The sequence below is a fragment of the Sus scrofa genome, chromosome 5, assembly GCF_054392235.1.
Source record: "Sus scrofa isolate SSC_HxYL_T2T_F1_AM1 chromosome 5, Sscrofa_HxYL_maternal_Yorkshire_Landrace_v2.0, whole genome shotgun sequence".
Taxonomy (NCBI): Eukaryota; Metazoa; Chordata; class Mammalia; order Artiodactyla; family Suidae; genus Sus; species Sus scrofa.
This window is the reverse complement of record NC_139387.1, coordinates 75,199,422-75,219,411: the sequence shown is the minus strand read 5'-3', so window position 1 is coordinate 75,219,411 and position 19,990 is coordinate 75,199,422. Positions and strand designations below refer to the sequence as shown.

At 43.0% G+C, this 19,990-nt stretch overlaps 1 protein-coding gene across 18 annotated transcripts in view; it reads left to right on the top strand.

The window, feature by feature from the left end:
- The first annotated feature begins 9,262 nt into the window (after positions 1–9,262).
- The window catches only part of RAD52 (RAD52 homolog, DNA repair protein), an 81,957-nt gene continuing 71,229 nt past the window's right edge, over positions 9,263–19,990 (top strand). For 14 of the 18 annotated variants that reach the window (XR_014845117.1, XR_014845114.1, XM_085024393.1 and 11 more), the window contains exon 1: positions 9,263–9,684. The gene's annotated coding sequence lies outside the window, so the exon portion shown is untranslated. The remainder of the gene's footprint in view (positions 9,685–19,990) is intronic. The other 4 variants (XM_085024408.1, XM_085024398.1, XM_085024414.1 and 1 more) reach the window with 1 other exon arrangement.

The following is a 19,990-nucleotide window of genomic DNA, read 5'->3' as shown; positions in this document are numbered from 1 at the left end:
TTCCCTAAACCCATCTTCTTCATTCTCTGGGGTACAGCCATTTACAACCAGTTGTGACTTCACTTAACTGTATTACCCATTCACTTATCGAATATTTAATAAATATCTAATATCTGCTTAGTAAAGAATACATGATAGACCTTATTCTCATGAAATCTAGAACATAAATTTTGATATTTTCCATAAAGACAGCATGAAAAGATCTAGCTGAAGTCTCAACACATTATAACTACATTTCCTTTATTTATCAGTCTAGGAACCATGTCAATTCTAGGAAACTAGAATTGCTATCTAAAGTGACCAAGTAAATCCATGCTATATCCTAGCAATCACCTTTCCCCAACATGCCCCCAAAAATTACTTTTTAACTTTTTAAATAATCTATTCTAAAATAATGCCAGAATTCAATATTACATTCATCAATCCACAGATACATAGCTGCACTGCCCAATATAGTAGCCACTAGTCACGGCGGCTATTTAAATTAATTTTAATAAAATTAACTATAGTTTCTCAGTCACACTAGTCATATTTCAAGTGATCAACAGACACATGTGACTAGTGTCTACTGTAATTGATGGTGAAGGTATCAACACAAAATTCTACTGAACAGTGTTGGTCTAAAGTTTTTGATACTCACTTCCTAGAAAAAAAAGTTTAAAGTCAGGTCATTTTCCAGTCTCGAGAACACTCTTGGAGGCTCCTAAGGAATTCCAGACTTCAGGACTATCCTCACCATCATCAATGTCATCATCATCAAAATCATCACCACCACCCTAAAGTCATCACCAGGGCAGCTAATTTCTATTGAATACTTAGGATATTCCAAGCATTTTATTAAAAACTTTATGAGCACTATCTCATTTATTCTTCACAATAATCACATTAAGTAGGACTATTATTTTCAATTATGGATAAGAAAATTAACAGAGTTTTAGACAATAAAGTAATTCACCCAAAGCTATACAGCTAAAAAGTGAAAGAAATCCACAAAGAGTTTAAGCAAATTAATAATGTAATTATTTCCCTTTTCACGGCCACACCCATGACCTACAGAAGTTCCCAATCAAGGAGTCAAATTGGAGCTGCAGCTGCAGACCTACGTCACAGCCATAGCAACACCAGATCTGAGTGGCATCTGTGACCTACACTGCAGTTTGTGGCAATGCCAAACATTTAACCCAATGAGTGAAGCCAGGGATCGAACTCTCATCCTCACGGACACTATAACCAATTCTGAACCCACTGAGCCACAAGAGGAGCTTCAAGATAATACACTTCTTAACAGAAAGAAGTGATGCCAACGCTTCACACTAGCACCTGACATTCCAACCAGACCAAACTATCTTCAGATCACTCTACTTGCCCTACAGCTTTCTTGCCTTTTGAGTCCTGCACATGCTGTTCCCTGTTTGCATCCTTTTCATTTGGCCAAATCCTACTTACCTTTAAGATCTCATCTTAGATCTTCCTACAGTCCAGTTTAGGGATCTATCCTGATACAGAACCCTATATGTCATCTACTGAAGAACTTAACACAAAAGACCACAAAATACTGTTAACTTTTTCTCTTCTCCCACTAAAATGAAAACTCCCTAAGGATGAGGGACTTTGTCCCTTATGTATCATGGAATCCATTTGCCCTACTCTAGGACTTGTTAGAACACAAATGTTAATAAATATTTGATAAATGAAAGAATAATGAAAACAAGACACTTAGTCAAATCACTTCACAAGTATTCATCCAGCTAAATAAACTGCTATCTAGGAGCTCCCACTGTGGCACAGTGGGTTAAGGATCCAACTTGAGCAGCCAGGGTCACTGCAAAGGTGCAGGTTCAATCCCCAGCCCAGCACAGTAGGTTAAGCATCTGATGTAGGTTGAAGTTGCATCTGTGGCTCAGATTCAATCCCTGGCCCAGGAACTTCCATATGCTGAGGGTGCAGCCATTTTTTAAAAATATTTTTATTACAGTTGATTTACAATATTCTGTCAATTTCTGCTATACAACAAAGTGTGACCCAGTTACACATATAGATATATTCTTTTTCTCACATTATCCTCCATCATGTTCCATCACAAGTGACTGGATACAGTTCCCTGTGCTACAGGTGCAGTCATTAAAAAAAAAAAACAAAAAAAAAACAAAGGCTATCTAATTTGACTTTTACACAAACCCATGCTTTTATTCAATCAGAATAAACACAAAATGGTTTCACTGCCATTTAGTTAGTAAAGGAAAGGAAAGCATTAAAAAAAAAAAAAAAAAAAAAAAAAGAGGAGTTCCTGCCATGGCGAAGCAGAAACAACTCCAACTAGGAACCATGAGGTTGTAGGTTCGATCCCTGGCCTCAGTGGATTAAGGATCCAGCATTGCTGTAAGCTGTGGTGTAGGTCGAAAACTCAGCTTGGATCTGATGTTGCTGTGGCACAGGCCAGCGGCTGTAGCTCTGATTGGACACCTAGACTGGGAACCTCCATATGCCACAGATGCGGCCCTAAAATAAAAAAAAGAAAAAAGAAAAATGAAAGAAAAGACTTACAGAATGGGAGAAAATAGCTGCAAATAATGGCATCAACAAGGGCTTAATCTCCAAAATATACAAACAACTCATACAATTCAACAGCAAAAAAACCCACCCAATTGAAAAACAGGCAGAAGACCTAAATAGACATTTCTCCAAATAAGACATATGGATGGCCAGTAATCACATGAAAAAATGCTCAACTAATTATTAGAGAATGCAAATCAAAACTACACTGAGGTACCACCCCACACCAGTCAGAATGGCCATCATAATAAGTCCACAAATAACAAATGCTAGAGAGAGCGTGAAGAAAAAGGAACCCTCCTATGCTGTTGGTGGGAATGTAAACTGGTACAACAACTACGGAGAACAGTGGGAGGTTCCTCAGAAAACAGAATATATATAACTACCATGTGATCCAGAAATCCCACTCCCGGGCATATATCTGAACAAAACAACAATTCAAAAATGCACCTGTACATTCATAACAGCACTATTTACAATAGCCAAGACATGGAAACAAACTAAATGTCTATTGACAGATGAATGGATTAAGAAGATGTGGAACATTTACACAATGGAATACTACTCAGCCATAAAAAAGAATGAAATAATACCATTTGCAGAAACATGAATGCAACTAGAGATTCTTATACTAAATGAACTCAGAAAAAGACAGACAGATAGATACCATATAATATCACTTATATGTGGAATCTAAAATACGGCACAAATGATCCTATCTACAGAACAGAAACAAACTCATGGACATTGAGAACAGACCTATGGTTGCCTAGGGGGAGAGAGGAGGGAGTGGGATGGATTGGGAGTGTGGGCTTGGTAGATGCAAACTACTGCATGTAGAATAGATAAGCAATGAGGTCTTACTGTATAGCACAGGGAATTCTATTCAGTCTCTTGGGATAGACCATGATGAAAGATAATGTAAGAAAGAAAATGTATATAAATGTATGACTGGGTCACTTTGCTGTACAGCAGAAATTGGCACCTTATAAATCAACTACATGTTAATTTTGTAAAAAAAGGAAAAAACTAAAAAACAAAAATACAGTAATTCACAAACATTTCTCCCACATAAAATGCAAAACAATACTTAAAAACCATGGGCCAGGGGAATGAGTGTAGGGCTTCTTTTCATCGGGATGAAAATGTTCTAGAATTGATCATGATGATGAATGCATCAAAAAAACTGAATTGTACACTTTAATGGGTAAATTTTATGGTATATAAATAATCCCTCAATAAAGCTGTTTTAAAATTTAAAAAAAAAAAAGGTCTGCAGGTGACTAGACTTAAATTATAAAAACAAATATTAAGTCTACCAAAAAAATACCTACAGGATAAAATACATGTTAAACGATTTTAAAATAGCTAAATGCCGTATTATTGCACAAAATTTCACTGGTTAGGAAAAACAAGAAACTGGAAACACTACCTGCCTTTAGGAATAACTGGATGGGACAGAAGAGATTTACTTCTCCCTGTGTACTCTTTTAAACCTTCTGTTTTGACACACGTATTTAAGTCTTAAGTGAATATATGATTAACAAAAACGTTACATATCTCCTAAGTACAAATATACACTCCTAGGCTATTTTTTGTTCTGGGGAGAAAAAAAAAAGTGAAATACACATATATTTTTTAAAAATCAATCCAAGGAAGTAGAAAACTATTCTTACATTTGTATCATCTCACACTAAAAAACATTTAGTCTTCTCTGTTCTTAGACATTATAATCAGCAGAATTCTTTTTTACTCAACATTCTGACATAGTTAAACAATGATACAATTAATCATTCCCTCCTCCTTGAAAACTTCCATTCCTTTATTTGTGGTACATCACAATCTCCTGGTTTTCCTCCTATCTCAATGACCTCTTATTAGTCTCCTTTGCTGGATTCCTCTTCATTTTCCTAAATGGGACTCAGAAGGTAAGTTCCATGAAAGTGGGAATTTTTGTCAGCTTCGTTCACTACCGTATCCCAATGACTGAAGAAGTACCCAGTATCAGAGTTCCTGCTGTGGCTCAGCAGAAACGAACCTGACTAGTATCCATGAGGACAAGGGTTTGATCCCTGGCCTGGCTCAGTGGGTTAAGGATCCAGCATTGCCATGAGCTGTGGTGTAGGTTGAAGACTCAGCTGGGATCCCAGGTGGCTGTGGCATAGGCCAGCAGCTACAACTCCAATTCAACCACTAGCACGAGAACTTCCATAAGGCTAAAAAGAAAAAAAAAGTACCCAGTACCATACTCAGTAAATAACTGTTGAATGAACAAATGAATGAATCAGTGCCTGAAGGCTCAGATTTTGAACAGCCATGGAAATAAATATTTCACATAATCTTCATGCTAAATTTACTTTATTACATTTCTCTGAAAATTGATAATGAATATACTGTTTTGTTGGGGTTGTTTTTTGTTTTTAGGGCCGCACCTGTGGCATATGGAAGTTCCCAGGTTAGGGGTTGAATCAGAGCTGCAGCTGCCAGCCAGAGCCACAGCCACACAGGATCTGAGCTGCGTCTTCGACCTACACTGAAGCTCAAGGCATTGTCAGATCCTTAAACCATTGAGTGAGGCCAGGGATGGAAAGTTCATGTTCTTGGATATTAATTGGGTTCTTAACAAGCTGAGCCACAACAGGAACTCCCCATATCATTATCTGATTAACCAAAATACTTCATTCCCTTGTCTTTCTTCATCAATGTTTTTGACACAGTATGTGCAAAACAAACATTTAACAGCTCTTATACTACTTCTAAAAGCTTAAATGTAGCAGAGAAAAAGAGGAGCTATTGCAATGAAAATCTTCACTTTTTTGTTTCCAATACTAATACTGAACAGACTGACAGAGTTACCTGATTTAAGTAATTTTTTTTAAAAAGGGACACCACACAAGACTCAGAGTTGGAGTTCCCATTGTGGCACAGAGGAAAGAATCCAACTAGGAACCATGAAGTTGCAGGTTCCATCCCTGGCCTCAGCTCAGTGAGTTAAGGATCTGAGCTGTTGCCATGAGCTGTAGTGTAGGTCACAGATGCGGCTCAGATGCTGCATTGCTGTGGCTCTGGCATAGGCCAGCAGCTACAGCTTCAATTCGACCCCTAGCCTGGGAACCTCCACGTGCCGCAAGTGCGGCCCTAAAAAGCAAAAAAAAAAAAAAATATATATATATATATATACATAACAAAGATATCACAGTAATGACTAGTAAGTGATATTTTTTCTTTTTGCCATTTCTTGGGCCACACCTGAGGCATATGGAGGTTCCCAGGCTAGGGGTCCAATCGGAGCTGTAGCCGCCGGCCTACACCACAGCTCACGGCAACGCCGGACCCTTAACCCACTGAGAAAGGCCAGGGACGGAACCCGCAAGCTCATGGTTCCTAGTCGGATTCGTTAACCACTGAGCCACGACGGGAACTCCAAGTGATATTTTTCAAAAAATAAAATGTACGAATCCAACTAGGAACCATGAGGTTGTGGGTTCCATCCCTGGCCTTTCTCAGTGGGTTAAGGATCCGGTGTTGCCGTGAGCTGTGGTGTAGGCCGGCGGCTACAGCTCCGATTGGACCCCTAGCCTGGGAACCTCCATATGCCTCAGGTGTGGCCCAAGAAATGGCAAAAAGACAAAAAATAAAATGTACCATTTTTCTCAGGGATGAGAAATTCGAAAGAGAAATAGATCACTTCTACCCTACACTTTTCCCCCAGATTTTAAGACTGCATTCCTACTAAGAGTCACATCCCACTGTTGGCCATGAAAATATCATCTTAGCAATATATATTCGCAAAGTTTCATCTGGTACCTTAGTTCACATTTGTTCCCATGCATACCCAATGAAATGTGTGTGTGTGTGTGTGTGTGTGTGTGTGTGTGTGTATTTTTTTTTTTTAATGGCCTCACCATAGCATATGGAAGTTCCCAGGTCAGGGACTGAATCCAAGTCATAGCTACTACATACGATGCAGCTGGGGCAACACCACCAGATACTTTAACCCACTGCTCTGGGCTGGGGATCAAACCTGCTGTGATCAGTTTCTTAACCCAGTGTGCCACAGTGGGAATTCCTCAAAGTATAATTTAAAAGCCAAAAATAGTTATGTGAATTTTAATTTCCCTTTCTAAGTGACTAATCCAAAATCAAAACTATTAGTGTACCAACTTATAATTTGATCTGTCCAAATACAATTAAAACTTTTGCTTATAATTACAAATTGGACCACACCCTTTCTTACCTAATAGCTATTAAATCTTCTGTTTCCTATAAGTTTCTTCAAGCAGAAGTATTTGTTGGAAGGTAATAGTCTGCTCATTAAGTAAGCATGTTATAAAAGGTGATGATCTGCAACTACTGACACTCACTTTGTATATTTCTCTCTTGGGTTACAGGAAAGCACTCCTCTGGCTATGTTCCCAAATTGCATAAACCTTGGGAAAGTCAATGCTTAAATTCCATTTCATGACGCTTTCTCTTCCTTCATAAATTAATTATTGAAAGTCATGCCTACTTCCATCCATTACATAAATGTCCATTACCAGACCTGTTTTTGTTTTTGTTTTTTGCTTTTTAGGGCCGCACCTGCAGCATATGGAAGTTACTAGACTAGGAATCGAATCAGAGCTACAGCTGTTGGCCTACACCACATCTACCGCAACACCAGATCCAAGCGGCGTCTACAACCTACACCACAGTTCACGGCAATGCTAGATCCTTAACCCACTGAGCATCGAGGCCATGGATGGAACCCGCAACCTCAGGGTTTCTAGTCGGATTCGTTTCCACTGCGCCATAATGGGAACTCCTGCGGACCTGTTTTCTAAGCAAGTAATAAATTAACCAATAGATATAGATAAGGCCCATGTAATCAATGAGGGAGCAGAAATTCAGAAAAAAAAGATTGATTTAATGTGCTAAGTTGTGAAACAGTGATGTGAAGCATGATGAACAGTGTTTTCTCTTAATAACACCTATTCTGTGACACATGCCCTCAAAATGTAATTAAAGAGCAATTTAAAACCATCTGACTCCAAGAACATTTCTTAGAAACAGGAAACTACCCAAAAAAATTATTCTACTTCACTTTTTTAAAAAAAATCATATTGGGGTATAGCTTATTTACAGCCCCATCACATTTTTTTTTTTTTGGCCGTCCCCCGGGGGGAGAGGGGGTGTATATGGAGTTCCCATGCCAGGGATCAGATCTGAGCCACAGTTCTGACCTAAGCTGCAGCTGCCACAACACCGGATCCTTAGCCCACTGTGACAGGCAGGGGATGGCACCTGTATCCCAGGGATCCCAAGACATTGCGGATACTGTTGCACCACAGTGGGAATGCCACATCCCCGTCACTTTTAAAGTGTCTAATAAAGACATATGCAACTGAGAAATAAAAATCATTTCTAATAATTAAGTGTTAAACACAAAACACCTAAATGTCAAGGTCTACTAAGAAATGAGTTGTAAAAGACAACTGGGCTTTAAAACATTTAAACATTTTTCATATAACCAGCGCCAACAGAACTGTTCAAACTGTTCATTTCATCCATCCAAAGTAGTCAACAACAACCACCTGCAAACTACTCCTCAGAAATGTGTCTTCCAAAGCAACCACCTGATCCTCAGGCCTTCTCTTACGGGGCTAGGATAAAGCTTAAAAATGAGATCATTTGGGCACAAAAAAAGAGTGGAAGATAACGCCTTTAAGGGACTAAGTGGAATGGGACCTATTCCCTACTGTTGCTGCCAGAATGAAGTTGTCCTAACCGAAGATCTCGCTTTTCCTGAAGGGTATAAAACTCCAAATTCAGCCACGCTTACAATTTATCCCCCCTGAGCGAAAGGCAGATAGAGTTTCTTCCCTCCTCGACCCCACCAGCCACGCCAGGAGCAAAAAAAAGAAAAAAGACCCCAAACCCTCAAGCAGAAACGTGAGACCCAGAGCAACATCTTCTCCAACTGCCTCAAAGGCAAGCAAGCATCCACTGCTCATCTCCCTTTTGGAATCCCACCATCTCCTACCTTAACATTTCACAGAAGGGAAAAACCCAGAATCCTCACCTCCTTCACCACTGTACATCGGTACCCAAAACCCACATCCACCCCGACCGCACCCCAGCTTCCTCGGGGCTCCCCGATGCCTGCATCTCCTCTGCCTCGCCCGCAACATCACGCCGCGGGCCAGCCACCCGCGCTCCCAGGCACCCGCAGCCCCCGCCGGTCCCCGCCGCCGCCACGGCGCCGCCGCCCCGAGACCGCCCGGGTGGGGCCCGCCGGTGGGCTGGGTGGGGCCGCCCTCACGACGCCCCATCCCCCCGGCAGGGCGCGGAGGGGGAGGGGTCCCCGCGCCTCACCTACGGCTCCGCCCTCCCCGGGGGCGCGCTGCCCTGCCCCGGCCAGGGCCGTGAGGAAGACCCGGCGGAGGAGAGCACGGGGGCCTAGCGCCAGCGACGGGCGGGAAGCTTCAGGCGCTGCCCGACCCCGAGCTGCCGCCACCGCCGCCGTCTCACCCTCCTCAGGGCTGCCGCTCCCGCTGCCGCCCGGGAGCCGCCGCCACTACCGCCGCCGCCACCGCCGCCACAGCTCGGCCTGGGCGCCCTACGTCATCGCGCCCCGCCCCCTGCGCGAGACTCCAGCCCCGCCCCTGGCTGACGTCACTAGAGCCCCGCCCCCGCTGGCCGCGCCCGCTTGCCTTCCCGCAGCCTCCTGGGAGAGAGATTCAGCAGCTCCCAGGCTTCGGGCGCCTTCCAGGGGCCGGCGGGCGGGCGGCTCCGCGCTCCGCGGCGCACACGCGCGCACTCGCCGCGCGGGCGGGTGGCGCCTGTCTCCTCCCGCTTGCCGTAGGATGCTGCGCCGTACAAGCTGTGGGCCCCCGCCTCGCGGGCGTGTCGCGGACATCCTGGCCGGACCGCTGGTAGGAGGCTCGGAGCGCCGTGTTGCTCGCTCTCTCGCCCGCCTCTGCTGAACTTCCGGGCCTGGGCCCTCCGGCTGCCCGCAAGCGGGCGCAAGTCCGGAGCTCGCCGAGACACGCCGCCTTGGTCCACGCGGCAGCCGGCCGCGCGCGTCAGGCGCCCCAGTCCTCAGGTGCCGAAGCGCCGCTGGAACCGCGCTCTGTTAATGTAAGGATGTAGGTAAGCTGAGAGAGTGAGAGGGACGCTGATTAGGTTTATTTCGCGCCTGCGGGTGTGAGCGGTGGAGTCAGGCTCAGTCTCTACCACAGTTACCCAGTCTGCCCTGCCTCAGGACCTCACCGTCACTTTCCCTCCCCTCGGCGTTCTCACTCACCGCATCCACATCCCGCCCGGGCTCACTCGGGTTCCTGCGGTTCCCGGTCTGCTGGACAGTCGCCCCCTTCAGTACGTTCCACACGTGGCGGCCCACTATTAGGACACTAGGTCTTGCAGTTAAGCAGCCTAAAATATTTCATTTTCTCGGGCATATGACTACTCGCTTATGAAAAGCCAACCTTTTTTGACTGTTTTTCAAGATCTTCCTCATCTAACTGCTGATCTGCCGTCCTGCTCCCCCGATTTTTAACATGGTGAAGTAAAAGCAAAGCAAAGTGGACTCGTCGTATCTTTCCAGTTTCTATTCTTCCACTTTCTGCTTGTGTGACCACGGGAAAATCACATTATTTCTAGGTCCTACTTTTCTTAACTGTAAAGTGGGGTGTGAACTAGATAGCTCAGATCTGTCATATCCCTTTGTGGATCTGTAGGTGGTAAGATGCTAAGCATTAAGTTCTACACACACAGGAATACTGTCAGTATCACAGACTTGGAATTTTCTTTTTTTGCCATTCCACAGTTGTTTCTCCCCCAGGTACCTCTTTTTAAACCTACATTTAGGATTTTTTTTAATTAAAGCTGGCTGAGTACTAGCATTAATTGCCTCTTCTTCCTGAGACCCATTAAAATACTAATAAAGGAATGGGGGGAAAAAAAAAGCATACAAAACAGAACCTGGGAAGGAAGCCACCAAAATATTTTTTTTGTAATTTTTCACACAGAAAGTGAGTGCAGACTGATTAAAACAAAAATGGAAGAATCCGTAATGTGAAATAGATGTAGGGGGATACTGCAACCGTGAAAGGAGACCTCCTTGCCAGAAGTGATATAGAAAAACAAATTTTGAGACAGTGACGGAGCAAGAGTGAGAAGCAGGGCTGAAAACAAGGAAACCAAAAATCTCTGAACAGCAGAACCCTCCCTTTACCTTTGATAAAATAGCTAAGCATTTATCCTAAGCTAGAAGTCAAGAGTATTCGTAATCTTTGGGGAGAGTGTTTAATGACTAAGAGCAAAGCATTCTTTATTCTGACACAATAGGCAGTTTCCTAAAAACTCACCCTAGAGTGAAACTGCAAGTTGACAAGACCCTCCCAAGTTCTAAAGATTTGTCATCAGCATCCAACTACCTCATCTTAATATGAACAGTCAAACAAAGACTGTTAGAAGTCTCCAGCTTGGGGCTGGGGGAAGGAAGGGGAAGGATAAACAGAAAATATGACTATAGAAGAAATGGAAACTTCAAAAAACTTTAAAAAACAACAACAGGGAGTTCCCGTCGTGGCTCAGCGGAAACAAATCAACTAGGAACCATGAGGTTGCGGGTTCCATCTTGGCCTCGATCAGTGGGTTGAGGATCTGGCATTGCTGTGACCTGTGGTGTAGGTCGGATCCTGCTTGGCTATGGCTGTGGCATAGGTCGTCAGCTACAGCTCCGATTCGACCCCTAACCTGGGAACCTCAATATGCCGCAGGTGCAGCCTTAAAAAGACAGAAAGGCAAAAAATATGTATTTGGTCATTCAGATGAATAAAATATATCTCTCATATATATTTATTTGGTCTTCATCCAAGGCTCCTGACTCACAGTTCTCGAAACCCTTGGCATTTCCTAAGGGATAAGTGAATGGGAACTCCACTGCTGATTTGCTGCCATCCTGCTTCCCCCAGTAAAACTGAATGTTTGGTCTCTACTCAGTTCCTGAAGTCACTTTGAAAACCATAGAGGTGAAATGGGTGTCTTGTTATTTATAACAAACCCCTTTCTACCACAACATAATTTATGTTAATGAGGTGATTTTAAGAAAGTCCTAAGAATGGGGGCTTGTCACCAAAGGACCCAAAGGTGAATAGAGGGTTAGAACTTTCAGCCCCACCCACTGACCTCCAGGGAGGGGAGGGTCTAGAGGTTGAATCAATTGCCAATAGCCAATGATTTGATCAGTCATGCCTATGTCGTGAAGCCTCCACAAAACTCAAAAGGGCAGGGTTCAGAGAGCTTCAGGTTGGTGAACACCTGGAGAAGTGGGAAGAGTGACACACCAGGAGGGCATGGAAGCTCTGCACCCTTTCCCCACACCTTGCCCTATGCATCTCTTCTAGCTGGCTGTTCCTTATATAAAATCCATCTATAATAAACTAGTAATCCATTATGTAAAAATGTTTCTCAGTTCTGTGAGCCCTCTGATAATCAAACCCAAAGAGGGGGTCATGAGAACCTCTGACTTACAGCCAGTCAGTCAGAAGTACAGGTAACAACCTGTACTTGAAATTGGCATCCTGTGTTGGGGGAGATTGTTGAAACCTCCAATTTGTAGCCAGTTGGTCAGACGCACAGGTAACAACTTGGCTTGCAGCTGGCATCTAGAGATGGGGAGAGGAGCATAGCAGTCTTATGGGACTGAGCACTTAACCTACAGAACCTGCCGCAGTCTCTGGGTAGATAGTGTCAAGACTGAGTTGAGTTGGGAGTTCCCTTGTGATGCCAGACAGGATCCTGGTCACTGCTGTGGCATGGGTTTGATCCCTGTCCTGGAAACTTCCACATGCTGCAGGCATGGCCCCCCAAAAATTGAGTTGGTATCTGCAGACTTGCTCCTTGGTGCTATGGGGAAACCACCCCCAGTCCTCACATTTTGGAATTAGATGCAGAACCCAATTACTATTTATATTTCAAAAAAAGAAAGAAAAAGTATATTCTGGAGAACACATCAAGGGTGTAGCTGGACAATCATTTGATAAAGAGGTCATGGTTGCAGAGTTCCCATCATGATTCAGCAGAAACAAATCTGGCTAGTATCCGTGAGTACAGAATTCGTTCCCTATCCTTGCTCAGTGGGTTAAGGTTCCAGTGTTGCTGCGTGCTGTGGTATAAGTCACAGACATGGCTCGGATCTGTTGTGGCTGCCAATATGACCCCTAGCCTGGGAACCTCCAGGTGCCGCGGGTGCAGCCCTAAAAAGCAAAAGAGATCATGGGTGCAATTCATGGATTTAGTCAGTCACCTCAGAAGTAGTCAGGAATACAAAGAGGATTATCCCAGCAGAAACATTGCCAGTGTGTGCCAATTTGGACTAAGTGGCATAGAGACAACAAAATCGAGGGATACTGTCAGATTTCAGGGATTCTATGGACAGGACAGTAGAGCTACCTGGCCACCAGTTCATATTGTCCTTCAAGAAAAGGGGGAATTGACACCAAAAGCAATTCAGAGATCAATAGGGCTGCTAGCCTGCTACCAACCAGTGCCTCAGGAACTAAGCTGCAGCCCAGGGCTGAGGGGGTGGAGCCACCACCCAGGACAAAGGAGATGAGTGCCACCCCAGTGGGCCCGGAGGGCGAAGAATTGAGCCCAAAAGGATTACTCTGGAGCCTTAAAATCTAATGAAATTTGCCTTGCTGCGTTTTGGACTTGCTTTGGACCCATTCCCCTTTCTTTGATTTCTCACTTTGAGAATGGAAAAAGTCTATATTTGCCTGTCTCACCGTTGTATTTTGGAAGCAAATAATTTGTCTATCACAGGCTCACAGCTGGAGAGAATTTTGTCTTTGACTCATGTCAGAAGTCTAAACCACACCTGAGGATATTCAGATGAGACTTTGCACTTAGAATCAATGCTAGAATGAGTTAAGTTTGGGATGGGGTGAATGTGTTTTGCATGTGAGAAGGACATGAATTTGGGTATTTAGAGGGCAGAGTGTTTTGAACTGAACTGTGTTCTCCCAAAATTTTATGTGGAAGCCCTAACCCACAGTGTGACTATATTTGGAGACAGGGTTTTTAAAAGAGGCAATTAAGATTAAATGAGATCATGTACAGTCTGTGGTATTTTGTTATGGCAGCCCTAGTTGACTAACTCAGGCACCACCAGAAAAGTGAAAAGACACCACACAGAATGGAAAAAAATTTTGCAAACCACATATCTGATATTAAATCCAGAATGTATAAATAACTCTTAAAAACCCAACAGTAAAAAGACAACCCAGGGAGTTCCCGTCATGGCACAGTGGTTAACGAATCCGACTAGGAACCATGAGGTTGCGGGTTCGGTCCCTGCCCTTGCTCAGTGGGTTAACGATCTGGCGTTGCCGTGAGCTGTGGTGTAGGTTGCAGACGCGGCTCGGATCACGCGTTGCTGTGGCTCTGGCGTAGGCTGGTGGCTACAGCTCTGATTCAACCCCTAGCCTAGGAACCTCCATATGCCGCGGGAGCGGCCCAAGAAATAGCAACAACAACAACAAAAAAGACAAAAGACAAAAAAAAAAAAGACAACCCATTAAAAAATGGGTATAGGATTTGAATAGATATTTCTCCAAATAATATATATAAACAGCCAGTAAGTGTATGAAAAGATGCTGAGTATCATCAATCATTAGGGAAATGAAAATTGGAACCACAGAACCACTTCACACCCACTAGGATGACTCTAATCAAAAAGACATACAATAACTGTTAGTGAGGATGTAGAGAAATCAGAACCCTCGTTCATACACACCTAGTGGAAATGTAGAATGGTCTAGTCATTTTGTAAAACACTCTGTCAGTTCCTTGAAATGTTAAATAAATATAGAGTTAACAGAAGACCCAGTGATTCTATTCTTAGGTATATACCTAAGAGGATTTAAAATATCCACACAAAAGCACAAAAATTTGTATATAAATGTTATAGCAGTGTTATAATAGCTGAACAGTGGAAACTAAATCATGAATAAATTACAAAAAATATAATTTTTTAAAAATTGCTGGCCTGCAAGAAAATAAAGGACCTGTCCTCAAACACTCAGTAGCTTAGAAACAACAGATTTTTATTGCTCACTTAGTTGGAGTTTGCCAGCTGGAGGGAGGAGCAGTCAGCTGCTGTGCTCTGCTCTAGGTGCAAACAAGTTCCACATGTCTCCCATCCAAGGAGCCAGACCAGAGGAGCAGTACTCACCTGGGCTGTATTTGCTCGTGATGGAAGACAAGCACACAGGAGGCCAAGCTGAAGAAATTTACTTTACACTGCTCATATGTGTCATATGTCCTGTGTGCTCATACTTCATTAACCAGTGCAAGTCACGCGGCCAGATCCAATGTAACAGTGAGATAAAGTATACTCCTTTCATGGAGCTGGGGGCTTCAACATATGAAATTGGAGGAACACAATTCAGTCCATAACAATTACCTCTAGGTGTGAGTGGAATGGATGGATATAGTAATGAGATTTCTCTGAGCATATCTTTTTGTCAAGTTTTAAATCTTTAATCACATAAATGGTTTTTTATATTTTAAATAATTTAATTCAAAAGTAATGAAACAGGAGTACCCTTTGTGGCTCAGTGGTTAATGAACCCAACTAGGATCCATGAGGAAGCAGGTCAATCCCTGGCCTTGATCAGTGGGTTAAGGATCCACTGTAGTTCTAATTAGACCCCTAGCCTGGGAACTTCCAAATGCTGTGGGTGCAGCCCTAAAAAGCAAAAAAAAAAAAAAAAAAAAAAAAAAAGTAGTGAAACAAATGAACCTAATTGTATCAAACTGATACATAATCAAACTGACAAAAATTTCAAGTGAGTTTTGAACATAGTATTCTGCCTGTACATCCTTAGTGGTACATAGTTTAACAACTACAAAGAAATTTTGAAAGTTACTTTGATTTATTAATTATTTATTACACTATTCCATCAATAGAATAGTAATTCTAGAATTATTTTGTCTATTATTGGATAGTGCAAACAAGTAAATATACTGATGTTTTATGGGAGATAGGAATGGAGGAAGGGGAAGGAAAACCTTATAGTATTATATTTGGATTGAGAGTGTCAGGGTGGGAGTTCCTACTGTGGCACAACAGGATCAGCAGCATCTTGGGAGCACTAGGATGCAGGTTTAGTCCCTAGCCTGGAACGGTGGGTTAAGGATCCAGCATTGCTGCAACTGTTGCATAGGTTACAACTGTGGCTTCAGTCTGATCCCTGGCCTGAGAACTCCATATACAAAAAAGAAAAAAAAGAAAAGAAAAAGTGTCAGTGTGAACTCATAATTTTACCCCTTAGTTCTATCCACTGAAAGGGTCTAGAAGCAAAGAAATTCCAGTAGCAATAAGCACATTTAGATCTTAGTTTCTAAATACTATTCCCCTGTAAAACAAAACAAACAATAAGGAAAAAAATCAGAGCTCCCTGGAGAAATAACAGACTGCAGGTGGGGGACTGAAGGGGAATGGAAATCAAATCATTGTAGGGAGATATTCTGAGATTATGTCAGCGAACTAAATAAAGAACTACAAAAGTGAAAAAATATTTTGACAGCAGAGACATCCAGCAGATAGCACCTTAACCAAGTGATTAAACAGCATCACTAATAACAGATGCCTTTGCAGGAGACACAATAGACAGTACACAACATCTACTTGGAATTCTTGACTAAAAATCATTTAACCTGAATCTAATCATGAGGAAACAACCAAAACTATTGTCAAGAATTGTGAAGGATCTGAGGTTTTACCCTACTTGCAAGGTAACAAATTAGCCTGCCATAGTTTCATGATACTGGCGGAAGAAACACACATTCTTTGTACTTCAGAAACAAAGAACAGTTTATCTCACAGCAATAGCTTGTGTTAGTTTCCCAAGCCTCAGTTCCCACAGGATGTCATAGCAAGAGCCAGGTGATGCCAGCACTTACTGTGGGCTGAGTTCCGGGAGAGGAATCCCAAGCCAAGGGGGCTCAGAATTTTTACAACAGGCTGGAAGCAAACATGCCTGGCTTTTGCCTTAGAGACATTAACTTTATCATGATGGATAATACTAAATGTGTCCTGATCGGATACATTATCTCTAGCTTCCAAGGCTGTCAGCTTGAAAAATAAGATACCCAGTTATCTCACTAGCAAAATGAGTTTATTTGGGAATAGCCAGAGGAATTGCAACTTCGGAATGCGGCTATAGCAGACCCTGGGCTAATTCAGAGAGCAAAGGAGGGGAGATTGCTTTTATAGAGAAATTGGGAGTTAGGAGAGGCTGTTCTGAAAGTTCATTAGAGGAAAGCAAGAGCAGAGTACAGGATGGTGATGGTTCTTCATTGGCTGAGCTGCAGTGTTTTCTGTTGGTTGGGCTTGTTGCTGAGCCAGAAGGAAATCTTCCTTCCTCTTGCTGGGTTGAGAGGGACCTTCCTACTGGAGATGCAAGGTAGGTCTCTTCTATTTGGGGTATTTGATAAGGAGTGGCCCTACTGACTCTAATTTTAGTTGAGGTTTCCTGTTAATTTTCACATCACTATTCAAATATCTTTGAAAAGATAATCCGGAACAAGAGAAGAATTTGTGCTCTGCTAACAAATCCAGAAGAAACCTGAGATCATGGAGAACTATCTCCCAGTAGCCAGTTTGTGGGTCATTCTTCAAAACAACTAGTGGTCTGGATTCATTAAAAATGTTAATGTCCCTGCAGACTTTGTCTGTGTCCTGCCCATTTTCCCTCAGCTTTTCCATTTCAATGTCCTCTCTTTGATGTCTGTCTCCCAGGTGTTGCATTTCTTTACCTGAGAGCTTTTTCTCTGAGCTTCCGAAAGGGTAAGGCCTGTAAGGCCCCAGGGGAATGAACCCTGCCTGGAGCAGCCCTCCACCAGCGACTGATAACAGCACAGAAATATCCCAGATCCCTTGCCCTGGGATAACTCTGAGACACATGTTTTAACTAATTCCCTGAGTTCTCCAACAGTACAAAGGAGTTTCCTTGTATGTTAACTAGCTTGATGACCCACCCTCATTGTTTGCACGCTTTCCTTGTCTCACTTCCTTGTGACACTACTAGTGTTTCCTTGAGATTACCTATCAAATAAGCTACTTATACTTGAATCCTTATCTAGAGTCAGTTCTAGTAGAACCCAGAATAAGACATGTCCGCATGGAAACGTCAAATATGCAGTCAAATATCAATCTGGAATTCAGAGGAGAGGTTCGTGCAATGTGAAGTCATCAGTAAAAAGATGGTGTTTGCTCTGGTTATCTATTGTAGCAAAAGAGATTACCCTGAAAATAGCCTTTTTTTTGAACTCACAATTTTGTGGGTCAGAAATCCAAGGCTGTCTCAGCTGGGCAAATCTTTCTGTTCCACATGGTGTCACCTGAGGTCAATCATTCTATGGTGTTCAGCTGCCACGGCAGGTAAAGCTATGATCCAAGAAACCAAAGGTGTGAATGGGGATGAAGTCCAAGCACTGAAACTTCCAATATTCAGAGACCAGTGAGCCTGCAATAGAGACTGAGCACTGCATCATTTGATGCTGATAAGTCAGTACAATGCCAATTAAAAATTGACATTGGAGGAGTTCCCCTTGTGGCTCAGCGGAAATGAATCCGAATAAGAACCATGAGGTTTCGGTTCGATCCCTGGCCTCCCTCAGTGGATTAAGGATCCGGCGTGGTGTAGGTCGCAGTCATGGCTCAGATCTGGCATTGCTATGGCCCTGGTGTAGGCTGATGGCTACAGCTCCAGTTGGACCCCTAGCCTGGGAACCTCCATATGCCACAGGTGAGGCCCTAAAAAGCAAAAAAAAAAAAAAAAAATTGACATTGGGGGAGTTCCCACTGTGGCCCAGCAGGTTAAGAACCCAACATAGTGTCTGTGAGGACTCGGGTTTGATTCCTGGCCTTGCTCAATATGTTAAAGATCTGGCATTGCCATGGCTGTGATGTAGGCCGGCAGCTGCCAATTCAGCCCCTAGCCTGGGAACTTTCATGTGCTGCAGGTATGGCCCTCAAAAGTAAAAAAAAAAAAAAAAAAAAAAAAAAAATTGACATTGGATTTGGTGATGTAAACATCTGTTGGGATGCAAGGATATTGAATATTATCCTTTGAACTGAGAAACAACTTTTAGACCAAAAAACAAAGCAGGCAACTCCATACAGTTCAATTAGGAAGTTTATTGTGGGTAACTTATACACAGGCCTGATCCTGCAGACCACGATCCAGAGGCATTCTCAGCAGCAGTCAGAGCCACCAAAAGGGTCACTGAGGTTTAAATGGGCCAAAGCTAAAAATAGAGTCTGACTACCAAGTGGGAGGCAGGTCAGCACTGATGGGAACCTAGGGTTTTTTCCCCCCAGGGGTCTTGTGCCCATTAACTACCTGTGTCAGCAGAAGGCATTCTGCAGCTTCCATATCAGATGAACGTAAGGGTTAAAGTTGATAGGAAACTTACCTGGCTTGGGTGCACTCCTGTGAGTGGACTAAAGCTTGTTAATGCAGAAAGGGGAGGGGTAGGACTTCTGGCCTAAGATGGGGCTGACAAAATGGACTTGGTATGGTTCAGTCACATAGCATCATTGTGGCCCACAGCAAGAGCAGTTTACTCAGGCCGTTGAGCTGAAACTTTGATTAATTGGTTCAAGAGAGAGTGGGATGGATGGAAATACAAGTTGTGAGTGTTAATGGTTCTTTAGAGTGTTTCTGTTCAAAACGGGAGTGGGGAAGTGTGAGGTCAACATTACGTTGCCATGTACCTTTCTCCTATTCCCAAATTCCATTTGACGTCATCCACTTCTGGTCACTTCTGGTTTGGGACTATAATACTGGCTGGTATTATAGTTTGGGATCCCCCTTTATTATGTATTTTATTTGCATAACGAGAAGATAATTAAACTTGCTTTAAGTACCTCCTACAGTATTTTAACTCTAAAACTGCAGGGAGGAATATGAGAATGGACTTTGATCATTGTTTCACCATACACAGTATTATCTAAGTTTGCCCATTATATTTGAAGTTTTTTAAGACCTGATAAATGTCCATGTTTATGTGTAGATGAAAAAGAATTTGCCACAGTAAGGTTTATAGTTGCAGTTTTATGTCAAATCATATAACCACAAATACTAGAAGACAGTAGAGCAGAGTCTTAGGGACAAGAGCCCTGGAACCAGACTGCCTGGGTTCATGTTATGGCTTAACCTATCCATGCCCAATTTCCTTATCTAAGGTGGAGATACGGAGTTCACGTTGTGGTGCAGTGGTTAATGAATCCGACTAGGAACCATGAGGTTGCAGGTTAGATCCCTGGCCTTGCTCAGTGGGTTAAGGATCGGCATAGCCGTCAGCTGTGGTGTAGGTTGCAGACATGGCTCAGCTCCTGCGTTGCTGTGGCTCTGGCATAGGCTGGAGACTACAGCTCCGA